The sequence below is a fragment of the Scyliorhinus canicula genome, chromosome 3 (assembly GCF_902713615.1).
Source record: "Scyliorhinus canicula chromosome 3, sScyCan1.1, whole genome shotgun sequence".
NCBI classification, from domain to species: Eukaryota; Metazoa; Chordata; class Chondrichthyes; order Carcharhiniformes; family Scyliorhinidae; genus Scyliorhinus; species Scyliorhinus canicula.
Window position 1 is genome coordinate 265,439,446 of NC_052148.1, and position 18,284 is coordinate 265,457,729.

The following is an 18,284-nucleotide window of genomic DNA, read 5'->3' on the forward strand; positions in this document are numbered from 1 at the left end:
TCTGAAATTTTGGGATTTTGCCATGTGTACCTTTGCTGAAAGGTTGCAGGTTAGGGATGGCAGTGGAGATGAGAAGATGGCGCCAGCCGTTCACAGGAATTTGAAACTGAGAACACGTTGCAGGCTGGGAAAGAGTGCGAGAGCAGTGCAGTGGGAGATCTCGGCAACAATGGCAGTCCCGAAGTTGGGGGGAGTAGGCGGAAGGGGCTGTTCAAAAAAAATTGAACACTTGAAGGGAAAAGTTTTCTGGGATGTGGAGAAAGAGCAGCGATTGTGAACAATTGGATAACCTGCCCAAGAGCCAGCATCGATTTAATGAGCGCAATAGCCCCCTTCTGAGCTGGATCATTCTACCAAAGTCGAAGACAGCTCCTTCTTTAACCGCAGGGAAACAAGTAGAATTAATCAGAGGGTTTCAGTAAAGCATTTTCAGATGCAGTATTATAGTTTATTTTTTTAAGAAGAGCTCTGACCTGTTGGAGAGCAAACAAGATGCTGATGAGGTTTATTGAGCAATCGTCAATTTATATTGGTTTCTTTTTGCACAAAATAGCAACTGACCAAATTCCTTGATTTTAAGAGTTTGGCTCTTGATTTATCAGTTGGCTGTGTTTGCATTACTGTCTTTGTGTAATTTTTAGGTTGTACCCCTTGTTCTGACCGTCCCCTCATGAGAGGATAAAATATTTCTTCTCTGCCTACCCATCAAATCCTTTAATTGTCTGAAACAACTTAATTGGATCACCTCTTCATGTTCTGTACTCGGGGGGGGGGGGGGGGGGGGGGGGGGGACAATCCTTTTCAATGCAGCCTGTCCTCATAACTTAACCCTTTTAAACCTGGTGTCGTTTTGCTGTTCTGCATGGCACATTCACCTGAGGTCAGTATATCTCTCCTGAGATGCAATGCCCAGATATGGATGCAGTCGTTAAAATAGGCTCCAACCAGATTAGACACCTTACTGTGGGCGCCATTAGCAGACTCAGTTAAATTCCGCTGAATGGCACATTTAGTGGGAGGTTTCTCTGCACTGGAAAGAAACACCCTGCGAAATGCGCCATTCAGCGAACTGTTATTCTGGTAACTGAATCTCGCAGATCGGGGTGTCATTTTTTCCCCCTCCCCGACCCCTCTGCTCTTTTGACCAACCCCCTCATCCCCCCCCCCCCCCCCCCACCCCCCCCCCCCCCAACCTTGAGGAGACCGCCAGGAAACTCCCCTTGTCCCCCTCCACCTGGAAAGGCCCCCCTGGGCCTGACCCCTGGCGGTGCCAGCCTTGCACCTGGGCATCCTGTCAGGGTGGCACTGCCAGGGTGCCTGGTTACCAGCAGGCATGCCATGGTGCCACTCTGCCCTGTCCCCGACCACCCGGGGGTCTACATTGGCCTGGGAGACTCCCCCCGGTGCCATTATGACTGGCACATTTGTGTGGACCAGTACCAAATGGCACCCTGGCGAGGTCTCTCAAACGCAGCCGGTGAATCCCGGGCTCCCAGTGAATCCGGTGTTTGGGTATTTAACTGAACCATTCGCCACATTTAAATATCCAGGTCTGCATCTCGCCCTGCGAGGGCGTAATCCCGATCACGTCGGGCGGAGCAAGTCAGGTGACTTGCAATTGGCCCGGTGCCTGCCGCAGAACCTGATTTGGGTTGAGAGAGGGCTGAATATCATTGATTTTTTGAACGCAGTTCCCATGCCCACTTCCAGGTATATTGGAGGTGGATTTGAACACTATTTACCAAAGTTAGGTATTCCCACGTTTACCTTTCCTTGAGTAAGGCAGGTTTTCCTGGGCTCATGATACTGGCAATGGGAAATAGAAGTGAGTTTGAGCAGTGGTTCAGTTGGGTATTTAAATCTGTCATTGTCCTGCCTGAATAAAAGCTCACTTCTTGCAGCTGCTGTCTCAGTTCCCCCTCGTAAACGTCTGCCACAGAATGCTTGAGCGGGCACAAATTATTGAAGTCTTGGAGGATTTCAAATTGGCAGCATCGAGGTGAGAGGCGTTTTGAATGTGTTTAGCACAACCTCAGGGGAGGAAGCACGTCACCATCCACAGCAGCAATGGTCTGTTGTGATGGGATTATGTCACCAGCCATCTGTGAGCTCCCTGTCTCAAACTGCAGGGCTGCCGATGTGACATTTATCTCCAGGGCGCTGTCCTCTGTGAACTCGACTATTTATGCTGGGCATCTCCAGCCCTGGGCACCTCCAGCCCTGGCCGACTCCCTTGTCTTTTATGCTGCCTTCTCCTACTTCTTCAGTTCTCTGCCTACAGGCAGAGGGACCCCTCTCGGCCTGCAAAAAGGCTGCCAGGTGGCATGACACCAGCAGAGCAATGCCCTTAAGTGACCATTAGCTGATCCTTTGACAGCATCTTCCCTGGAAGGACAAGCAAAGCAGATGTATGGGTACATCACCACCTACAAGCTGCCCTCCGAGTCACCCACCATCCTGACTTGGAATTATTTCACCATTGCTTCACGTTTGCTGGCTCAAAATCCTAGAACTCACTTCCTCACAGCACAGTGGGTGTACCTACACCACATGGACTGCAGCGGTTCAAGAAGGCAGCTCACCACCACCTTCTCAAGGACAATTGGGGGTGGGCAACAAATGTTGGCCTAGCCAGCAAAGCCCACAGCCTGTGAAATAATTTGTTTGAAAGGGTCTCAATTGGCCCAAGGGCAGGGGCAGCAAATAATGTCTCTTCCACCCTGGTAGGTACCCAGGGAAGCAGGTATGCAGTGGGCAGGGTGCCACCTCTGTTGCACCCAAGTTTACAGCCTCCCCACACAGTCCTCAACTCCCAGCCTACTTCCAGGGAGGGGGTGGTTGGGGGCTTAAAATTGAGCTTAAAATTCTACCCTATATAATAATAATCACTTATTGTCACAAGTAGGCTTCAGGGAAGTTACTGTGAAAAGCCCTAGTCGCCACATTCCGGCGCCTGTTTGGGGAGGCCGGTACGGGAATTGAACCCGCGCTGCTGGCATTGTTCTGCATAACAAGCCAGCTATTTAGCTCACTGTGCTAAACCAGTCCTCCTCCTCCTCTTACACTCCAGCAAGGCATCGTTAAATCTAAGTGCCGAGGACCCGGGTTCGATGCCGGCCCTGGGTCACTGTCCATGGGGAGTTTGCGCATTCTCCCCGTGTCTGCGTGGGTCTCACCCCCACAACCCAAAAAGATGGGCAAGATAGGTGAATTGGCCACACTAAATTGCCCCTTAATTGGGAAAAAAAAAGAATTGGGCACTCTAAATTTATTTTAAAAATCGTTAAATCAAGGTGCTGCCTTTGCTCCATGTCCAGTACCTATCCTGAAGATCTCCAAATTTACATTTGTGGACATTACCTTTAAGTACAACAGAGATCGGGCTGCGTGGGTGAATCTCACGCAACTTGGAAGCATGTGTGAAACCTGGAAGTCAAAATTAATTGGTTCAACTGAGTCGAGCTTGCAGATTCCGCTCAGTTGCCTTCTTGGTTTTCTCCTGATCCACCACCGCCCACAGTATTTTCGGAAGCAGGTCTCAAGTCCACTGTTTCCACGCACCGCATATCTGCTTCACTCCTGCACAGAGGAAGGAGCAAAGCTAATGACGATGCACAACTGCTGGGGTACTGAATTGAAAACAAGCAAAAAGATCCGCATGACCACAACCCAATGAGGACAGTTTGATTTACTTGTTGTGGTGAATGTAACTCCAATTCACACTGTATTGTATACACATGAGACCATGCATTTGTAAGTGCAGTTGCGTTGCCCGACCACTAGGGGGAGTAGCGCTGGGAATGCTTAGGAGTTTGTACAAGGCTCTGCCCACGACGCCTCCCCCTGGACTGCTGTATAAATACCAATGCTCAGAGCCAGTCGTTCAGTTCATCGAGAGTTCAACGCGGAACAGGCTGGCTCTGTTGTGAGTAGATTAAAACCACTGTTCATATCTTAAAGCACGTGTCTAGTGAATTGATGGTTCCATCACTTGTCTTCCTTGGAATCCAATTATTATTGAAATTCTATTGATAGCAGAGTTCCAGAGCTTTCACAACCAAGAGTCAATTTCAGATGATTCTTCACACAGAGATATCTCCTTCCTCTTGAACTTTCATTTCATTATTCTTATCAGCCGATGTACCATAGAACCCTCAAGCTACCCAGCCGTAATTAGAATCAGCAAACCACTTCTGCCCATATCTGCTCATCATTGCCTTTGTACAAAACAAAACTTTTTCACAGCTTCAAATGTGGAAGGATCCTTTAATCTTCACAATAATTAAAGCCCACAATAATTTGGCTTTGCATATCCGCCCCCCCCCCCCCCCCCCCCCCCCCCCCCCCCGCCTCCCCCCCATCTCTTTGGGTTTCAGCTGGCTAATAAGTAATCTGTCGTGACCTATGAAAAAAATATGGAAGAAATCTTTAGACTGCAGCCATAGGTTTAGTAGTTTTCTCTCGATCAATTTAGTTATCCACAGAGGGATCTTTTTATATATATTTAACGCCACAGCTTCCAGCTGCAGTCAATATTTGTGAGCTGGGCACTATCCAAAGATTCACTGAACCCAACATTTTTATTACAGTTGGGTAAGATGAAAGCAACAGAGAGCGACAGAAAGCAAACATTATCTTCATTCGGAATACTAAACTTCAAAGGCTGTCTTGCCGTCCGTTTTAACATGAATTTCTTTATCCCCTGTGTGTGTGTGTGTGTGTGTGTGGGTGTGTGTGGGTGTGTGTGGGCTAAATCAGTTCTGACAATTGCCATGATAGACATTTCCAAAGATTTCTGCCCCAGCCAAGGGAGACTGATCTCAGTCTCACTTTTCCCTTAATTATCTGAGGTAATTCTTTTTGTTTAAAGCAACAGTCCAGTCATTGCCCCAGGGGCTGGTTTAGCTCACTCGGCTAAATCGCTGGCTTTTAAAGCAGACCAGCAGGCCAGCAGCACGGTTCGATTCCCGTCCCAGCCTCCCCGGACAGGCGCCGGAATGTGGTGACTAGGGGCTTTTCACAGTAACTTAATTGAAGCCTACTCGTGACAATAAGCGATTTTCATTCATTTTCAATGTCAGATGTTTGGTGGCCGCTTTGCGCACAGGACGTGCTGTGCCCACCTGAGAAGGCAGACTTTACCCCCGTTTGGCATTGGGGCAGTACTGATGTGTCAACCTATGTTGAAGCATACTTAGGATCGAGGCAACTCAAAACTGATGAAGCTTTGGAGGAATATCGGGAAAGTAGGGCGAATCTCAAACGCGCAATAAAGAGGGCTAAAAGGGGTCATGAAATATCTTTGGCTAACAGGGTTAAGAAAAATCCCAAAGCCTTTTATCCGTATGTAAGGAGGAAGAGGGTAACTAGAGAAAGGATTGGCCCACTCAAAGACAAAAGAGGGAACTTATGCATGGACTCAGAGGAAATGGGTGAGATTCTTAATGAGTACTTTGCATCGGTATTCACAAAGGAGAGGGACAAGACAGATGTTGAGGCTAGGGATGGCTGTTTAAATACTCTAGGTCAAGTTGTCATACGGAAGGGGGACGCTTTGGGATTTCTAAAAGACATTAAGGTGGACAAGTCCCAGGACCGGATGGGATCCATCCCAGGTTACTGAGGGAAGCGAGGGTCGAAATAGCTGGGGCCTTAACAGATATCTTTGCAGCATCCTTCAGCACGGGTGAGGTCCCGGAGGACTGGAGAATTGCTAATGTTGTCCCTTTGTTTAAGAAGGATAGCAGGAATAATCCAGGGAATTATAGACCTGTGAGCTTGACATCAGTGGTGGGCAAACTGTTGGAGAAGATACTGAGGGATAGGATCTATTCACATCTGGAAGAAAATAGGCTTATCAGTGATAGGCAGCATGGTTTTGTGCAGGGAAGGTCATGTCTTACAAACCTAATAGAATTCTTTGAGAAAGTGACAAAGTTAATTGATGAGGGAAGGGCTGTAGATGTCATATACATGGACTTTAGTAAGGCGTTTGATAAGGTTTCCCATGGCAGGTTGATGGAAAAAGTGAAGTTGTATGGGGTTCAGGGTGTACTAGTTAGATGGATAAAGAACTGGCTGGGCAACAGGAGACAGAGAGTAGTGGTGGAAGGGAGTGTCTCAAAATGGAGAAGGGTGACTAGTGTTCCACAGGGATCCGTGCTCGGACCACTGTTGCTTGTGATCTACATAAATGACCTGGAGGAAGGTATAGGTGGCTGATTAGCAAGTTTGCAGATGATACTAAGATTGGTGGACTGTCAGAGAATACAACAAAATATAGATAGATTGGAGAGTTGGGCAGAGAAATGGTAGATGGAGTTCAATCCAGGCAAATGCGAGGTGATGCATTTTGGAAGATCAAATTCAAGAGCGGACTATATGGTCAATGGAAGGGTCTTGGGGAAAATTGATGTACAGAGAGATCTGGGAGTTCAGGTCCATTGTACCCTGAAGGTGGCAACACAGGTTGATAGAGTGGTCAAGAAGGCATGCAGCACGCTTGCCTTCATCAGACGGGGCATTGAGTACAAGAGTTGGCAGGTCATGTTACAGTTGTATAGGACTTTGGTTCAGCCACATTTGGAATACTGCGTGCAGTTCTGGTCGCCACATTAACAGAAGGATGTGGATGCTTTGGAGAGGGTGCTGAGGAGGTTCACCAGGATGTTGCCTGGTATGGAGGGTGCTAGCTAGGAAGAAAGGTTGAGTAGATTAGGATTGTTTTCGTTGGAAAGACGGAGGTTGAGGGGGGACCTGAGTGAGGTATACAAAATTATGAGAGGTATGGACAGGGTGGATAGCAACAAGCTTTTTCCAAGAGTGTGGGTGTCAGTTACAAGGGGTCACGATTTCAAGGTGAGAGGGGAGATGTGCGTGGAAAGTTTTTTACGCAGAGGGTGGTGGGTGCCTGGAACGCTTTACCAGCGGAGGTGGTAGAGGCGGGCACGATAGCATCATTTAAGAGGCATCTAGACAAGTATATGAACAGACGGGAACAGAGGGAAGTAGACCTTGGAAAATAGGAGACAGGTTTAGATAAAGGATCTGGATCGGCGCAGGCTGGGAGGGCCGAAGGGCCTGTTCCTGTGCTGTAATTTTCATTGTTCTTTGTTCTATATTATGTGCTCAGGCCAGTGGAATGTCAATTCTGATCCGGAGTAAGAAATGCTACCCGTTGAGGCTCAGCTTTTTCGTGCTCATAGTTCCTCATTTTACCCCCATGTCCTTAAAGACCTGCTCCCTCCCTCCACCCCACTCTCCTGCTGGCTTAGCCTCACTGACTTTGTGGACTATTGAAACAAATGCTTGAAAATCTATTGCATGCTCAAAGTGCAGCATCAAAATCCTTTGCGATTTATTCAAAATAAATTAAAGAGTACAATGCAAGATTAAATAAACCGAGGATAATTCTCATAAATCCCAGGGCAGGAGGTTTGCGGTTTTTCGAATGGTCTTCGGCCTAAGAATATCTCGCAGCTTAAAGGGGACGTGTACCAATGTTCAATTTCATTTGGGACTGGTATCACTTTTGAGTACAAAGTTTTAATAAGTGTTCAGTAGCAACAACTTGTATTGATATATTCATCAATTATTTTAAACATTATCTGAATTGGGGATTCAGCTTTCTTGTCATAATATTTATAAAATATTTCTCGCATTCTTACCTAAAACACTGCCTTCATTAAAAGAAAAAAATTTCCTGCACTCTTCTGTGATCCCACCACCTCGGCGGCATTTATTTTTCTCCCTGCCTCAAGGCATACAAGGTATAAGGCATAAGGAGGGGGCACACGGCAGCACAGTTGCTTCACAGCTCCAGGGTCCCAGGTTCGATTCCTGGCACTGTCTGTGCGGAGTTTGCACTTTTTCCCCGTGTCTGCGTGGGTTTCCTCCAGGTGCTCCGGTTTCCACCCACAGTCCAAAGATGTGCAAAGGTGGATTTTCCATGCTAAACGGGCCCTTAATGTCCAAAGGGGTTGGGTGGGGTTTCTGAGTTTCGGGATAGGGTGGGAGTGTGGGCTTAGGTATGGTGCTCTTTCCAAGGGCCGGTGCAGACTCGATGGGCCGAATGGCCTCCTTCTGCACATTAAGTTCTATGGTTGGTTCCACATCTAGGGGAATCAATAACAAGGGGACATGATCTTAAAATTGGAGCCTGATTTTTCAGTATTGAAATTAGGGAGTTAAATGTAAATGTCGCCACAGTCCCAGAGGACTCGAGGCTGCCCAATCTTTGAGAGCTGGTGGTGATTTAACCTGTGGGTCACCTCACCTCAGACGAGGGGCAATTATGAGAAAGCGGTGTCTTCATAATTAACCTAAGCCGGTACGGGAATTGACGCTGTTGGCGTCACTCCACGTCGCGAACCAGCTGTCCAGCCAACTGAGCTAATCGACCCCTCAAAAATCCCTCTTCACACAAATGATAATGGGAATCTGGAACTCTCACCCAAAAGCTGGCAGATGCTTGGATTCAATTGATAATTTCAAGACCGAACTAGATTCATAGTGGTTAATAATGTCAATGAATTACGGGCATCACGGTAGCACAAGTGGTTAGCACTGTGGCTTCACAGCGCCAGGGTCCCAGGTTCGATTCCCCACTGGGTCACTGTCAGTGTGGAGGCGACACGTTCTCCCCGTGTCTGTGTGGGTTTCCTCCAGGTGCTCCTGCTTCCTCCCACAGTCCAAAGACGTGCAGCTTAGGTAGATTGGCCATGCAAAATTGTCCTTAGTGTCCAAAAGGTTAGGAGGGGTTATTGTGTTATGGGGATAGGGTGGAAGTGAGAGCTTCAGTGGGTCGGTGCTGACTCGATGGGCCAAATGGCTTCCTTCTGCACTGTATGTTCTATGTTCTAAATTGAGCTGAAGCACAGATCAACCATGGACCAAACTGAACGACAGAACAGGCTCGAAGGGCTGAATGATCTACTCCTCTTCCTGTACTCAGATATTGTTTCACAGGCATTGACCCACTTTAAGATATTGTGCAACTGGAACTGACATGTTCTAGGATATAGTTCCACAGACATTAATGCAGGCCAGCATGCAGATTCCACAAATGGTGGCTGCCCTCCAGAAAAGCTCAAGTAACATTCTTCTCGGCTGGCTGCAGACGGCAATCGTGGAATGACGACAGGGAAACTGCACATTCAGATTCTGGTAGTCTCATTTCTAGGGGATGGGGTATTTTAGTTGTGTACCAAACCTGCTCAAAGGAAGTGATGTCGATGCCCAGTGAAGTATGCCCTGTGCTTAGCACTGTTGCTTTACAGAGCCAGGGTCCCAGGTTCGATTCCCGGCTTGTGTCACTGTCTGTGCGGAGCCTGCACGTTCTCCCCGTGTCTGCATGGGTTTCCTCCGGGTGCTCCGGTTTCCTCCCACAAGTCCAGAAAGACATGCTTGTTAGGTGAGTTGGACATTCTGAATTCTCCCTCTGTGTACCCGAACAGGCGCCAGAGTATGGGGACGAGGGGAATTTTCACATTAGCTTCATTGCACTGTTAATGTAAGCCTACTTGTGACACTAATAAAGATTATTATTATGTGATTGGTTACCTGAGCGCGGAATCAAACTGCAGCGCCTCATTGATGCTCTTGTCACTGGGTTATCAGTTGAGATGTTTGACCATGCCAGATGTTTATGATGCTCCTTTTAGTATTTGACAAAATTAAAATCCCACAAATCCGCCTGTAAAAACCTTAAAGATAGATCTAATGGAATTAATAGGTTTTATAGCCAATGCCTGTCCATTTTATAATGGCTGCTCTGCAGAGACTTTTGTCGCATTGCTTATTTAGTGGGAGGAAGATGTGATAAATGGGTGACAATGAAGTTTTGCTGTCTAGGCCCATGTCACATACAACTGGACAATGGGTAGGAATGGATGACAAGAGTCGAGTTTGTCAGACAAAAGTGTTTTCAAAACACTCCATCTCGAAGCTGATCGAAGGATCGATCAGCAGGCACGACCATAAGAAATTACCTTTCTGAAATTCTCCTCACAAAGAGAGAAATGTTACTGAGCTCTATAGAGGATGGAGGGAGGAACGTGAGGATTAGCAAATGGAGGCTCCTCTATCCATAACAGGGCTGTGACTGTGAGAAGAAGGGGGTAGGGCTTCAGATGACATCACAAATCCAGACAAAAATGGAGATGATTGGGAGATTTATCTGGTCAGTCACACCTCGGGATTGCACAGCTATAATGACTGGGATTGATGTTACACACACAATTTGTGTTTGGTGCTATCCTCCACACACTGCATTTTACTGTCATGCTAAATTTCATGTTCCTGTGTGGTAATGTTTCCTCTGGCTGGGGGGACAGGAGATCTAGAACAAGTGGCCATAGTCACAGGATAAGGAGGAGGCCATTTAGGACTGAGATGAGGAGAAGCTTCTTCACTCAGAGTTTGGGGGGGGGGGGGGGGAACCTGGGGAATTCTCTGCCACAGAAGACTATGGAAGCCAAGTCACTGAAAAAGGATGGCGTTTGGTGGCAGAGCGGTCAGCACTGCTGCCTCACAGCGCCAGGGACCCAGGTTCAATTTGGGCCTTGGGCCATTGCCTGTATGGAGTTTGCATGTTCTCTCAGAGTGTGCTCTGGTTTCCTCCCACAGTCCAAAGTTGTGCGGGTTAGGTGGATTGGACATGCTAAATTGCCAATGCACCCACCCTGCACATCTTTTGGTTGTGGGGGCGAAACCCACGCAGACACGGGGAGAATGTGCAAACTCCACACGGACAGTGACCCAGGGCCGGGATTCGAACCCTGGTCCTCAGCGCCGTAGGCAGCAATGCTGACCACTGTTCCACGAAAATAGACCAAGGTTGTCAGGGGTGAAATGAGGAAACATTTCCTTCATGCCGAGGGTGATAGAAGTTGAAAAACTCTCTTCATTAAATGGCAGTTGACACGAGGGCAGTCAATGATATTGAATCTGCGGTTGAGAGATTATTGGTAAGCAAAGGAATTAAAGGGATAATATGATGTTAGAGTCAGTGATCCCACTAAATGATAGAAAAGGCTTGAGGGAGAGACTAAATGGTTGACTTTGTAACCTTTTGTACTACTGCCTCAGCAAAGATAGCCCTGCATTCTTCTTAGCCAAGCAATCGAGGGTATCTGGACAATTTTTTCAATGTTCTCTTAAAAGCAAATTGAAAAAGAACTTCAAAATCCTTTACATGTGTGACTTAGTTCAATGCGCTCTTTCTCTGTCCCTGTCTCTGTCTCTCTCTGTCAAAAGGGCTGTGAGTGGAAGCCTAACTCCAGAAACTTGAGAACATAATCAAGGCTGGCACACTGATGCAGGACTGAGCGAGTGCTGCACTGTCCGAGTCGCTGCCTTTTGGGTGCGACTTTAAACCGGGCATCTTTCAGATTTAGCACCATTTGAAGATGAGCAGGGGGCGTCTCCCTGGTGCCCACCATTTAATTCGCAAGCAACATCTTGCCTAATTGTACAAGTTATCCAGTGGATTTCTACATTGTATCACTGATCACTACCCAGGAATATATTCACATTGGCTGTGAAGAACATCCGAAAGACGTGACAAGTTCAAACGTTAAGTTCAGCCTTCCCGGGTGCTTCACCCCAGTATAAAATCTCCCCGGTTTTCTCACCAGGATCGACACTTTAAAAAAAATATCAGAACATTCCGCGCATATTGAGGGGCAGCACGGTAGCATTGTGGATAGCACAATCGCTTCACAGCTCCAGGGTCCCAGGTTCGATTCCGGCTTGGGTCACTGTCTGTGCGGAGTCTGCACATCCTCCCCGTGTGTGCGTGGGTTTCCTCCGGGTGCTCCGGTTTCCTCCCACAGTCCAAAGATGTGCGGGTTAGGTGGATTGGCCATGATAAATTGCCCTTAGTGTCCAAAATTGCCCTTTGTGTTGGGTGGGGTTACTGAGTTATGGGGATAGGGTGGAGGTGTTCACCTTGTGTAGGGGGTAGGGTGCTCTTTTCAAGAGCCGGTGCAGACTCGATGGGCCGAATGGCCTCCTTCTGCACTGTAAATTCTATGTAAAAAAAAAAATATGTTTACTACTTATCTCATTATTTGCTTCTTTTTTTCTGGGTATGGTATGTAATTGAAACATGAATTACATTCTGGTGATGAAAACTTTAGTAGTCATGAAGGAGTCCGGAATGGAGAGTCAAAAATAGTTTCTTTCCAAAAGGAAAGTATTTACAAGTAATTGTCCTGATCCGAGTCGGGACTACTCGGCAGCTCAGCTCCTCACTGGCCTCTGCCCCTCTGTGGGGGAGCTCACGGGGAGATTAATTGGGTCGTCTTCATGGATCTCGGGTTATAATAAAAAGTAACCGCCATTAATGTTTTGTTTAGTTGCTCCCTCCCACTCCAGCCCATTTTTCTCTCTGTCTCCAGCCAACTTCTCTCATTTTTTTCTTTACCTCTCTCTCTCTTTTTCCCCGCCTTCCCCTCCCCTCTCCTCTTCTTCTCCTTCTTTGTCCTCTATCTTTTCCTCTCTTCATTCTACCCCTTCTATTCTTCTTACCCTCTCTATCTCTTCATCCCTACCTTCCTCTTTTCTAATTTCTCTATTCCCTTCCCCCTCTCTCTTCCCAGGTGGTTCCTGATTAACCTGTTTGGCAGCCTTGTTGATCACTTTACACTTACGTCAATTATTTAATCATTAATTCTCACTGTGCGTATTCCTCCTTTTACAGTTATACGAATAATTCCAGTAGTAAAGTAATTTCAAATACTCAATATGAATTCAACCAACCAGAAATCAGGCCACATAATGTACACAATAAAACAATGGCTAGATACCGCCTATCATTCATTGAAAAACTTTGGTTAATAACAGCACATTAATTGGAAAATCTTTAGTTGGGAACTAATTTCCCAAAGATGTAAACTAAATGAGATTCTCAGTTTTTACTCTTTATAATTTGAGTCAGAGGCCCAGTGAGTCAGTTTTTATCTTTATAATTTGAGTCAATTCTCTTCTGGAGCAAATTCTCAGATTGTTTTCAGTTGCGAGAGTCCATTTAGATTCTTGAGGGTCTCACTCTGAAGTCTCCAGCATCACTTGCTCCTTTGGAACATGCCAGACTTTGGGGCTGTTTAGCACAGGGCTAAATCGCTGGCTTTGAAAGCAGACCAAGGCAGGCCAGCAGCACGGTTCGATTCCCTTAACAGCCTCCCCGAACGGGCGCCGGAATGTGGCGACCAGGGGCTTTTCACAGTAACTTCATTTGAAGCCTACTTGTGACAATAAGTGATTTTCATTTCATTTCATTACTGTCATTTAACTCCTCCATTAATCTCTCAGTTGAGATGTCTAAGAGAGTGGCTGAGAGAGCTGAGCCTAGTTTGGGTGCATACCTCTGGGAGAGAAGGGAAACACATTGGAGGGTGTGTGTGTGTCGCTGTGTTTCTGGGCGTGAGAATGAACTATGTTTTACATTCAGTGCTAATAATGAAGGATTTAAGAGAGTATAACTTATTGTGTGTTCAAAGCACATCACGCACTTCATAACGTCAAATATACACTGATGTTATATTTGTTCTACTTACAATCCTCACTGACTCTTACAAATAATTATTTATATTTTCATTTGCTGACTGTTAATTTTCTTTAAATTAAAAATAATACATTTAACATTAATGAATAAATAGATGCACTATTTTTGGATATCAGGAGATTATTGGTCAAATATTATCTGTATATTTTCTAATATTTAAACAAATTCCAATTACATTGTTGTTTATTTGGTTAATTTATAGAGAACAATAAACTTAACGAGCAGTACTGAATAAAGCTTTATTTATTTTAAAATAAAGATCTTTAATAAAAGCACAAGTCAGGTGCACATTTGAATACTCTCTACTTGCCTGGATGAGTGCATCTCAAGAAGCTTCACCCCATCTAGGACAAAGCAGTCTACTTGATTGGTACTTCAACCACCAACTTTTAAAAAAAATTTAGAGTGCCAATTCATTTTTTTTCTAATTAAGGGGCAATATAGCATTGCCAATCCACCTAACCTGCACATCTTTTTGGGTTGTGGGGGCAAAACCCAAGCAGACACGGGGAAAATGTGCAACACGGACAGTGACCCAGAGCTGGGATCGAACCTGGGACCTCGGTGCAGTGAGGCAACATGGCTAACCCACTGCGCCACCGTGCTGTCCCCTCATCCACCAACTTAAGTATTCAGCCCCTCCACCACTGGTGCACAATGGTAGCAGTGTGTACCATTACAGCAACTCATTAAGACTCCTTCGATAATACCTTCCAAACTAGTAGATTGGAATTAAAAGTCTAATGATGACCGTGAAACCATTGTCATAAAAACCCATCTGGTGTAATAATGGCCTTCAGGGAAGGAAATCTGTCACCCTTACCTGGTCTGGCCTACAAATAACTCCAGACCCACAGCACTGTGGTTGACTCTTAAATGCACGCTGAAATGATAATAAATGCTGGCCCAGCCAGTGACCCCCACATCTCACGAATCAATTAACAGAAACTAGGGGGATGAGGAATGCAGGCCAGAATTCTCTGGCTGTTCACTGATGGTGGGATTCTTTGGCCGGACCAGCAGTACACTCCCGTCCGTGGGTTTCCCATCCACGTGGGGCTGGCATCAATGGGAATTCCCATTGACAGTGGCGGTGGCAGGTAACCCCGCTGCCAGCGAACAGTGCGCTGCCGGGAATCACACAAAGGGCGTACTGGAGAATTCCGCCCGAAGAGATTATTTTTGAACTGTGGTTATTTTTTAAATCTTTCTAAAACAAATGCCTGTGTTGTGGAAATTATCTATATGAATTAGAAAAGGGAGCTGAGTAGGAGGGGAATCTTCATAGAACGGGGGTGGGATTCTCCACGAACCGACGGGGCGGGCAACTCCGGCGCGAAGGAGTGGCGTGAACCACTCCGGTGTCGGGCCGCCCCGAAGGTGTGGAATCCTCTGCACCTTCAGGGGCTAGGCCGGCGCCGGAGTGGTTTGCGCCGCACCAGCCGGCTGGAAAGGGGCTTGGCGCCACGCCAACCGGCGCAGAAGGCCCTCCACCGGCCAGCGCAAGTTGGCACATGTGTGGGAGCATCAGAAGATGCTGCCGTCATCCCAGCGCATGCGCAGGTGGGTTCATTTCCGCGTTGGCCGTCGCGGAACGTTACAGCGGCCGACGTGGAGGAATAGAGTGCCCCCACGGCACAGGCCCGCCCGCGGATCGGTGGGTTCCAATTGCGGGCCAGGCCACTGTGGGGGCACCTCCTGGGGCCAGATCCCCCCATGCCCCCCTCCCCCACCCCCCGAGGAACCCGGAGGCTGCCTGCAGTGCCAGGTCCCGCCGGTAAGTACCTGTTGTAATTTATGCCGGTGGGAGCGGCCATAAATGGGTGGTCACTCGGCCCATCGCGGGCTGGAGAATCACTGGGGGGGGGGCGGGGGCGTTGCCAGCAGCCGCCGACCGGCGCGGCGCGATTCCTGCCCCCGCCAAATCCCCGGCGCCGGAGAATTCGGCAGCCGGAGGGTCGGAGAGTCCTGCCCCAGAAACGTTCTGAAGAATCCGTGGAGGAAGTAATATATTTAAAGTTTCCGATCAATAAATTTGTACCAGAACTGCGAGATGTAGCTGATGAACAACCTTGAAACTAAGTATGGAAGCAGAGAAAAGGAGAGTGGAAGGATCAGGGAAAGAATAAAAGTAAGAAATCTGAGATAGGGTGCACAGCAGGAATGATGGAATAATGAATGTGTTGCTGATGGTCCGATGTTATTGTTTTATGTGCAAATATCTGCAGGTATTTACACATAAGACAACAATATATAACCATCAGCTGGGAACTAATTAGCTAAGAGTTCATTGTTCTCTGTCAGAGCTCCAGGGGTCACATTTCATGGCTACATTAGAGACTGATGAGATGCGAAACAGAACAAGTTCAAACTGGCCCCTTCTTGTGTACAAGGCAGCGTGGCAAGTTAAAGATAAGGAGCTCTGATCTTTCCAAGCCTAAACTGTGATTGTTACCAGCATCGGGTATCCAAAAGAGAACAAGAACACTTAGAAAGCAAAGATCATCTGCAGGAGACGTAAGTGGACACAGCAGAATAAGCAGGGGTGACAGACACATGGGCAAGGTGGGAAGCTCCCCCCCCATCCCACCCCACCCAAACAACTCTGTTTTCCCCACGCACAGCCAGGCCGTGCACCAAAATAATTCATTAGTTGCCCAGCATAAATGGGAAAGGTCATCCTGTACCACACAACACAGTTTTGCCAGCTACGCGTTGCTGATCAACGGATGGGAAATTGGCACCAACAAATGCTCGTGATTTTTCCCTGAAACGGAAAGTTCCCGGTTGCATTATTAACCCGATTCTTCTGGATTCCTCCCTGTTGCCCTTTTCGAATCCTTTAATCCTCTTAACATTGAAACAGATGGGCAGCACGCGGCACAGTGGTTAGCACTGGGACTGCGGCGCTAAGGACCTGGGTTTGAATCCCGGCCCTGGGTCACTCTCCGTGTGGAGTTTACCCATTCTCCCTGTGTCTGCGTGGGTTTCACCCCCACAACTCAAAGATGTGCAGGTCAGGTGGTTTGGCCATGCTAAATTGCCCCTCAATTGGAACAAAAATAATTGGGAATTCTAAATTTATTTAAAAAAAAGAAAAATAATCATTGAATCAGATCGCCCGCTACTGTTTGTCAATCAATGAAATACAAGCCATGTTTATGTAATCACCTCATGATTCAACCCTTTTATCCCCAGTATCCCTCTGGTGAATCTGAATTGCACCCCTGGATGTGCCCAGCCCAGAACTGAACACGGAACTCCCAGTGTGACCCAAGCCAGGGCTTTTGCATAATGATTCATAATAAATTACATTATCCCCAAGCTCTTTTCATCGCTTGCAGTATGCATTTTGTTTTACACTCCCATTATTAGGTCTAACCCATTCCCCCAAGTGTTAAAAGCTGCATAAATACAAGCAGATCAGCCGGTGGCCACCTTCTACATTTCCTTTTGCAATGTTGCTGCATTGAATCATTTGCCTCTCGAGCAGTCACTTATTGTGTGAGGGGTTGTATTCTGCTTTAGTCTATCTCCAGGTGTGCCTTTCTCCTGGACTTCAAAAGCAATTTTTGGATCAATTTGAGAAATCCATGCCTGGAAACGCAGGTTTTAAAAAACGGCAGGTTGTAGGCAGAGGCGGAAATTGTGTAGCGGAAGCCTTGACCTGTACAAAAGCAGTTGCATCCTATTGTCCGGAATTCCTGACATAATTAGCTGTTGAAGAAGCACCTTGTCCAAATTACATCCAGCACCGGTGGATAGAAGGGGTCCTTCGGTGCGGTGACACTCTGTGGAGTTTTTGAAAAGAAGAGTTCACTAAAATCCCTTTCAGGATTAATTTACAATTCGCTTAAAAATTACTGGAGAAAATTCTCCTCTGTGGGATTATCCAACAAGATTCTCTTCGTCCTCTGTCAGTATGTTTGTAAGCTTTAGTCACAGCTAATGTCTTCTCTTGAACAACAATAAAATGGTGCTGTAGATTTGTGTTAGGTGCCAAAAGCTGGAGCGGATATTATGTATCCTCCAGTATATTGAACGATTAGAACGATGCACATTGGATTTTTCAGTGAATGCGGTGAGATTCAAACTATTGATTACATTTTTTATGGTAAGTCAGTAAATATTGACTTTCACTTACCATACAAAATTGGATCAGTCCACCTCATTTTTCAAAAGTGGTAAAATATTTACTTGTTTCTTTTTTTTTGTCTCCGTTTTTCAAATGAGTTTTTGGGGAGGATGGAAATAGGCAGCCGAGTACTTCTCGTCTTTCGTGGCTTCTTTACAGTTCTGCTCAAACCCTATAGACAAAATCTTGTTTCGCCTCCCGTGTTGATTTATGTGGGTGGGGGTGGGGGGGGGGGGGGGGGGGGGGGATAGTCCATGCACGACAAGCAGACCTTGATACATTTGCTTACAGGTTCCCAAGGCCAGTCCCTCATCCAAAGGCACTCAATTTCTTTTTAATTATTTTAAATAAATTTAGAGTCCCCAATTCATTTTTTGCCAAGTAAGGCGCAATCTGGCGTGACCATCTTTTTGCGTTGTGGGGGTGAAACCCACGAAAACACGGGGAGAATGTGCAAACTCCACACGGACAGTGACCCAGAGCCAGGATCGAACCTGGGACCTCGGCGCCGTGAGGCAGGAGGGACAACCACTGCACCACCGTGCTGCCCGAAGGCACTCCATTTCTGGGGTGGAGTGTTTG

General features: G+C 46.8%; 1 protein-coding gene across 1 annotated transcript in view; it reads left to right on the forward strand.

The window, feature by feature from the left end:
- The window catches only part of ccser1 (coiled-coil serine-rich protein 1), a 1,211,351-nt gene that overhangs the window by 1,156,581 nt on the left and 36,486 nt on the right, over positions 1–18,284 (forward strand).